At 29.4% G+C, this 9,301-nt stretch overlaps 1 pseudogene; it reads left to right on the top strand.

Annotated features, from left to right (window-relative positions):
• The first annotated feature begins 4,307 nt into the window (after nt 1-4,307).
• Nucleotides 4,308-5,528, top strand: LOC145166091 (riboflavin synthase pseudogene; annotated as a pseudogene).
• Nucleotides 5,529-9,301: the final 3,773 nt, after the last annotated feature.

Here is a 9,301-nt window from a genome sequence, read left to right as displayed (position 1 = left end):
AATGAGATGAGGGTATTTTTTGTAAGTTAGATATTTATTTTGTTAGCATGATAAGATGGAAGCAACGATTATAGCCCTTGAAGGAGATGTGAATCATGTGATGCTATGGTTTCAAGGAGAGCACCAACGAAGGCATAGCATTGTGCTATTTTACAAATGGGCTAAGGAAAGATATAAGGGTTGATGTGAGAGTGATGGGCTGGCTATTAAAATCGAAGAGATGCTTAGCCCTAATGATTAAGTTAAATCTAGTTTTTAGAACGTTATATTTACTTCTCTGCAACGATAAAAAAAATGTTGGAACTTGGACAAAATCCAATAGAGAGTCACAACAATGACAATGGGTGGTCAAACTATCTCCAAACGTTTTAAATAAATACGAAGGCTAACTGAAAATGAAGTGCTAGATAAGAACTAAAGGGGCTTATAATTCATGTGTTATGAAAAGTGGCAAATTAGCCTCCATTGTATTTGTAGATGCAAATAAATGAGATGTTCGTATAAAAATTAAAGTGAAAATATAATATGATTGGAGATGAATAACTATTAACTTATTTTTTACACTAAATAAAAAATGAAAAATAGAGTTGTTGGAAAATACAAGTATATTGCCACTTGAAGTAAAAATCAAATAAATATAAATATGTTGTTATCAGTAAAATATAAAATATCATACATACTTATAAAGCTAGCATATTTTTTAATGTCATGCATTTGAAACCCCTTTTTTTAACTTCTTCAAACCATATTCATTTGAAACCATATTCATTTGAAACCACATTCATTTGAAACCCCATTTTTTAACTAATGCAACTCAAAAGTTTTTTTTAATTATGATTTAACACTCAAAAGTTTTATAACTTATATTATGTTTAATTAGCATTTAGTGAAAAGTTTACTATAAAAAGACCAATCTTTTGGGAAGACATGCATACAAATCATTTACAAATTTAAGAAAGAAAACGAACTTAAAAGTTTTTGTGTTAGGTTGAGGTCTTATGACCACTTTTGGAGATATGTTATTATATTAGAGCTTTTATTTTTGTAAGTTTGTTTTACTAATTCGCTTTTAAATTTTCTTCGTTTTTGGATTATTGTAATACAGTCGTTGTATATTGTGGTTTAATCGTTAATATATTGATCATATGTTATATAGGGCGATGTCGAAAATATTTAATTAAATATTTTAAATATGTTTTTTTTGTTTTGTAATTGTACCGTTTCAAAAAGATAATTAATTAAATGAAATATTTAGTCTATATAAGAAATTTGTAGATTACATATTGCATGTATGTCAACACAAAATGATAGATTATATTTGTAGGGTTTGAAGAGTTATATGAGTGGTTCCATGGATGTAAGAAAGCAATTGCAACTTCTCCAAATATAAATTCATGTAAACTCAAATTGGGTGCATGTAAAAATTTAGATATTAACCAATGTTCAAATTTAGGTATGTTTGTAAAGGTATACTTGAGATCATTTTTTAAGTTTATGTGTTATGCATCTTTCTATAATCACATGATGATGAAGTGAGATTGATAATTACTTCTCATGAGCTTTTGGTAAATAAACCATCAAACTATTTATAAGTTAGAGCAATTAACTTTGTTAACATGTATGTATCTTTATGTTGTCTCTCGCTTTTTTATGTTAAGAAAATATATTTTATGTACAAGAGAACATTATTCAACATGTATTTTATGGTATGTATATATTATGTTAGTTTCTATCGCTTATTTTGTAAATAACATCGATGAAGTTTTTTTAATTGAATTTGATGAAAGGAGTTTACAATTATTATTCCAAATTGTTGGTGATAATGACGAATTACAACGAATGATTTTTAATATGATATGACTTTATTGTTGAAAACCAATAATTATGTGTGTTATAAAAATGAATTCTTTATGTTCTACCAAAATTTATATGGATGTACCCAATTTTAAATGTTTTTATAGTAATAAAAATAAATTATCTTATTAAATTTGTCAGTTTCCTTTTTTCCTATTCATTCTTTATCGTAAAGAAAAAGTAAAATAAATAAAATAAATAAAATATTAATATTTTCATAAGAAAATATAAGTGATCAAAATACACTCCTCCTCCTCTAACTCACTCTTAACATATTGTTTTTAAGATTGGTCGCAGTACATAACAAGTACTATAGTTTTGAAATTCAAATTACCATTTTATTTGGACTGTTCATTCTCTTCCAATATTTCATAGCTTTAAAGAAAAAAAAATGAAAGTACAATAAAAAGTACGGTAGTTTTTTTTAAATAATAATGAAATATTTCATATAAGTAGTTTTTAATTAGTAAAAAGTAATAATTGTTTAAAAAAACGTAAAACTAAAGAATAGATTATATTACATTAATAAACTATTATTATTTGTAACAATAATAATAATAATAATAATAATAATAATAATAATAATAATAATATAGGAAATAAAAATATTCAAATAAATTAATTATAAATTAGTTAAAATAAGTATAGTTTAAAATAATTTTAAATCAAAAACTTAATTCAATTTTATTCAAACACATTTTATTATATCTTTATTATCGTATACTTAAAATTATTATAATATTAGTTACAACTTAGTATAAAAATTATTATTTCAATGATAAATACTTATAATATTGCTTTTTATAACATATAATTGTTAATATTTATATTACATTATTGGGCACAAATCAAGAGTTTAAAACTCCCGCTATAACTCAATAGTTTTTTTTTATTTAACTGTAATTGTGATTTCAAATTTAATGTGATTTGTCTTTATATTTTCCACTACATTTAAAAGTTTTTTAAACTTATGGTTATTAATGTGCAATGCTTTTTTATTTTTCACTTATTTATTATACACATTGTAGCTATATTAGTAGTATATAAGTAAGTTTTGATTAAAAAATCATATCTTTGAAAATATTTGTGATTCAAAATGAAAGAGTTGAAAAAAAAATAAGTTTTGTCGTATCAATGGTTATTTCAACACAATTTTTTTATAACAATGTTTCTATATATCAAATGTATGTTGATTTCTAAATATTCATTTTGAATGATTTATAAGTGTTTAATAAGTTTTGTTTGATGTAAATGTTATAATGTTGTAGTGTTTTTATTTTATTAAAAGCTATAGTGTTTTTCATACTATTTGTTATTTGTTTTATATACAAACCGACATACGTTTTATATATAATTTCCACAACTTAAAACGTTCTATAAAATCATCAAAAGTTGTAATATTTATTTTTTCATACTACTTTGTTTTTTTATACATAGGAATCAATATATGTTTGATATATAATTACACAACATAAAACGGTCTATAAAATCATGAATTAATAGGGGAAATAACTAATGATATAAATTTATTAAAATTAATAAAATTAATATGTTAACTATAGAGTTTGTGTTGCTATTGATATTGGTTTTACATGTATAAATATTAAATCATAATTTGTTAAATGTTATTATTTTAATTAAATAATTATATTTGCGCACAACGTGCGGGGATTCGACTAGTATTGTCTATATTGATAGTCATGTCCTCTTCGGTTTACCCTTTATTGCCAATTATGAGTTTGTTTTGCTTATAATAAAGGCATGTGAACTTGTTAAGAATGTCACATTAATGGTAAATAATATCTCTCTATTCTAATAAAAGGATAAGTTTATTCTTCTTTTGTCATCTGTCATCTTAATGGGTCTCATAATTAATCTCATGTCACTTGTCAATCTATTGATTCTATATTTAAATTTTTAAAATTTAAATTCTCATTCTAATTACATTAAATTAATACCATTAGAATAAAAATTAAAATAAAGTTAGTATAGATTATAAGAATATATAATTTCACGTATTTATTTAAATCAACGATTATAATTTTGTATAACTAAAAAAATATTTCTTAATTAATAATTTATTTAAATAATTGATTAATAATTTTGAGTTTTTAATATGAAAGTTTAATTAATTTTATAATCGTGGTTACACGGGTTATAAACTAGTATATAATATAACAATCGGGTCAACAACAAATCTCATTCTCAAGTGAAGATTCTTAATGAATGGAACAATTGGAAAATTTTGAGGTCTTATATTATATACTAGTTTGATCTCTTTAATTTCTATAAATTTCGTATTATGGTTAAAGAGGTTTTTTTTTTTTAAAAAAAATAAATTTCATTCAATTTTTCGTATTAAAGATCTTATACAATCAAAAACTTAAGAAATAACAACGCACTTTCATGCTTCTACTTTCTTATATTGCAAAAGTATACTTTGAAAACAATTACTACTGCTTTCGAACATAGAAATTGCAAAGAGAAAACTGAAATTAATTTCAGATCCAGTTGCTATATGCCAGTAAGCTTCGGATTCAAGAACTAATGTCCATGGCAGCAATGGCTATAGCTCCACGGCCGTTGACCAAAGTCAAATCGACAAAAGATCAGAAGATTCGAGGAGCATGATTCGTTGATGGTATTTGTTGGTTAAAATAGTTTTAGGGTTACGAAATGGCGACAAGGGTTTTTTTCCTATAAAAGGAGCCACCACCGATTACTGTCGAATCCGAATAACAAAAATGGCGATTTCATCAACCTCGATCCCCAAATTCGCACTTTCCAACTCTCTTAGATTAACAAATCTCAACCCTAAACTCCCTTCATCTCTCATCTTCAAATCCCAGACACCAAAACCACTTACCCTAAAACCCAACCGAAGAAACCAGATAACATCCCTCTTCACCGGAATCGTGGAAGAAATGGGAAAAGTCAGGGAACTAGGTTTCGACGAATCCGGCGAATCATTCGACATGGTGATCCATTCGCCGACCGTCCTCGAAGACGTCAACCTCGGCGACAGCATAGCCGTAAACGGCACTTGTTTAACAGTCACAGAATTCGACTCGGAGCGATTGGAATTCAAAGTCGGGCTGGCTCCTGAAACATTGAGGAAAACCTCGTTGATCGAATTGGAAAAGGGTTCGGTTGTTAATCTGGAGAGAGCTGTGAAACCATCGACACGAATGGGTGGGCATTTTGTGCAGGGGCATGTGGATGGAACAGGGGAGATTGTTTCAATGGAGGTGGAAGGGGATTCGTTGTGGATTAAGGTGAAGACGTCGCCGGAGATTTTGAAATTTATAGTGGCGAAGGGGTTCATTGCGGTGGATGGAACTAGTTTGACGGTGGTGGATGTGTTTGATGAAGAGGAGTGTTTCAATTTCATGTTGGTGGAGTATACACAGCAGAAAGTTGTGATTCCATTGAAGAAAATTGGGCAGAAGGTGAATCTTGAAGTGGATATATTGGGGAAATATGTAGAGAGGCTTCTTAGCAGTGGATTTGTGGAGAGTATAAAATCAAGATGATCTGGTACTCCATTTTTTTTTTCCAGGTTGTAGTATGAATTTGATCTTATAGAATGTTTGTTTTGTGTTAGCAAGTGTGTAAGTTTCAAATAAAACTTGTATTTCTCAAATGGTATCTAGAAATTTTGTTCACATTGACTATACCTGCGTTTGAGGAAAGAGGATTGCTAAAGAATTTGAGGGTATTTTGAGGTTTATAAAACTTTTGCAAGATCATGTTCCATCTTATTTGCTCCAATCCAGAATAAAATTGCCCTGTTATTTTATCCTCTGCAATAAACTGGCCAAAAAAAATATTGTGTTTGAGGAACTATTTGAAAAACTAATCTTTATATGATAATTTTGCTTTTAGCTAATAGTATTGTTTTTGTAAAAAAAGTAGCTGACAAGATCAAGCTAATTTCTTTTTTGGTATTTTCATTGCAGAATAGAACATAGTATTTTCGCAGGAGGACCTGCATAAATTAAAAAAAAAAAACAATTTCTTTGTTATTTTCTGCAAGTGTTTATTGTAGATGTAAGTAGGGATGAGTTCGGTTTCATAACCAAAATTGAAAAATGAAAATTGAAGGAACTGAGAACTAAACCGACTTATGAGGATACGGTACCCATACCGGTGTTTGGGTATAGAACCGAATGAAACCGAAACTTATAAAAAATTAGCTCCAACAACTCCTATTTATGGTTGTGTTCAACATTGGTGTCGTAATATATGTTTTATTTATTTATTTATTTATTTATTTATTTATCTATCTATCTATCTATCTATCTGATGTTTGCAAATTTGAGAAGAGGTTTTTTCATTTATTTTAGGAGAAAATGATGTGCAAATCTTTTAGGTTAACGGTCTTTTAAAAAACTATAGTTTGCGAACAAAACTTATGTAAGCCTGCAGACGAAAGAGGCCAAAAAATATTCTGGAAAAAAACCTAAACGTTGGAAAAAACAACTCATTCGGAGCGCATACGAAAAAGTTATGGTAGTTCAATGTTGATAAAAAAATTAGGCACAAACTAAAAGCAACTTAACGTGCCTTGTTTAGGGATGTGTAAGTTAACCAATTCTTAACCAGGTGGGTCTTGAGCCTAAAGTGTAGGCCATACAAAGAATTAAATTTTCAAAAAGACTCTGATTATTCAGAGCTCATGAAAACGTTATGATTGTTCAAAGTTGACTAAAAGATATGCACAACCTAAAAACAACACAACCCTAATAACCATTGGTTAAGGCTGTAATTTAGCCTATTCGCATCCAATTAAGGTGGTTATTGAGCCTTAAGAATAGCCAAGACAAATAACTAAATTTTGAAAAAAATAAGCTCATTTCAACCTTGTATGACAAAGTTATGAAGGTCGGAAAATGGCACTTCAAATTCTGGTTCTAAACCTGAAAAAAATCAAGAACCAAAGACCAGAAAAACCCAAAACTGATTTTCAGGAATATGGGAAGTGTGGGAATGAACCCCACCAGATTCGTGGGTAATGTGCATATTGTTACAATGCTAACACCAAAATTGTTTATAATTTTTGTGACATGTTTTCAGAAATTGGATTGACATAGGCATATTGAAAACTGGTGGGGACGGGTCCAAGTTGTATTTAAAAAATAATGAGTTTTGTATTGTCTTGGATTTCGATTTGTGCGTGTACTAATTATCGACCATACCATATACGCTATCAGAAATAAAATCATGAATATGTTTTAGTTTCATAATTGATGTACAAAATCGAAATTCTACAAAAAATATAAGACACAACTTCACAATAATTTGATCACTTTTTTTTGTTAGTACGCTACTACTGGAATTCGTATAACATTGTGATGATCCGATGAAGAATGACAAAATGGAAATATTTATTGTATAACTAATTGCACTTGTTCTTTGAAATTATTCCATAATTAACAGTTTTTAATTTTGGTTATTAAATCATTAGTTTACAACCTCCCTGAACTACCGTAGAAGACAAAGTGGAAATATTCATGATTGTACTTGATCTTTGAAACTATTTCATAATTAGCGGTATTTTATTTTGGTTATTAAATTATTAGTTTACAACGTTCCTAAACTATCCTAGAAGGATTAATTAACAGATTAATTTCATTCCTCAGCTAATATTTTGATCAATGGCCATTAAACGTTACTATAAAAGGGGGAAAACTTGAAGAACAATGGAGGTAAAGAAGATGAGGTTATGATGCCATTGTATATCAATAACATTAAAATATTCAAGAAAAGAAAAAGGAAAAAAGAAAATAAATATATACATGGTGAAACAGGGTCTCAATTTCGATAAGGACCAATTACGTAAATAAACTAAATAAAATGATCAAGTCCAAAACTTTTCTCAGGTTTGAACTTTAACCAATAAACCAATTGACAAACCAGAGAGACTTTTTGCAATTTTTTCTATTTTAAAATGTAGATATTTTGCCATTATTTTATAGATACATGAACGTCGTGAACAAGCGTACTGAGTCAATTTGTTGATATGTTTGACAAGTTTGGATGGATGAGTTGATTACCCACTTTTTTATTTTTATTATGATAATAATTTACGATTACCAAAAACATGAGGCACACAATTAACCCATCAAACGAGTTTCTACGAATGAAAGTTTACCCTTAACATCTTTTCCTTTCCTTTACTCATTCACTACCTTTCACTCATAAAACTTAATCAAGAACAAGTGTTTGTTTAGATAAAATTGATAACGATTTTGTTTTGGATAGATGATGATACATAAATTTTTTTTTAGACGGCTAATCACAAAAATAGCCTATATAACAAATGATTATATATTTCACAATTTACAATAACCAAGGTCATTTTGTAGTTCGATCAAAAAATTCGTCAATTTGTTAAATTGATGTGTCATCTTGGTATTTTTGTGATTAGTCTTTATTACTTGTGTTAAACGAAAGTTTTTTTTTTTTTTTTGGAAACGGCAAATATTATTAAAACGAACCCCCGACTAGCAAGTAACTAGCAAGAGGACAAGAGTACATAAGCAAAAGCTTTTCATGGAAAGGGAAATATTAATTGTTAAATAGAAATTAAAACTGAAATGGAGAAGAGATCCAATTTTTCCAATCGCCAATTCCTCCTTTGCCCATGGTCTGTATCCAAAAAAATGTCACTGACTTGATGGCCCCTGCACCATGAGTGGGATTTTGGAATAGTCCGTTGAACACCCGATCGTTTCTGAACTTCCACAGAATCCAGAGTAAGCCGTGACAAATGGTAATGAATCTCTTCCTCTTCCTTGGGCATCTTCCCCAGTTTTCTGCAAATGCGATTAGCTCTCCAACTGATGTGAAAGACTCCCGTTGTAAGCCGCACCAAGTGAATATTATCTTCCTGACCTCGCAGGCAAATGGACATTGTATGAGGATGTGATCAGAGCATTCCATTCCATTAACACAGGCACCACATTTGTCATTTTCGATGTTAACTCCTTTTTTCCTAAGTGCCACTGCCGATGGGATCTTCCTTTGTATCGCTCGCCATATGCAGCAATTGACTTTGTTCGGGGATATCTTATTCCATTTAAAATATGATAAGACACGGTTGGGGAATAGTAACCGTTCTAGTTTTCTCCTTAGTGTGCTCACTGTGAATTGACTGCTATTGTCCATTGCATAAGTCCAATAATCTTCTCCCGGTACCAAATGTACCGAGGATAAGTCATGATTAAGGTTATCGATGCATTGCAAATCATGAACCCCATACACACTAGATTTCCAGTGAGCTGCGAACTGATTATTGACAATCCTATCAGCCACTGTACATTTCTTTCTATATTCGAGCTCAAGGAGGGATGGATATTTTTCACCAAGTGTAACCGATCCTAGCCACTTGTCGTACCAGAAGGATGTATTTTCTCCGGATTTAATGTGTAATTGGAATATATCC

This window comes from Lactuca virosa, chromosome 3 (assembly GCF_052849685.1).
Source record: "Lactuca virosa cultivar CGN04683 chromosome 3, Lactuca_virosa_CGN04683_v6, whole genome shotgun sequence".
Taxonomy (NCBI): domain Eukaryota; kingdom Viridiplantae; phylum Streptophyta; class Magnoliopsida; order Asterales; family Asteraceae; genus Lactuca; species Lactuca virosa.
This window is presented reverse-complemented; position numbering and strand designations above follow the sequence as displayed.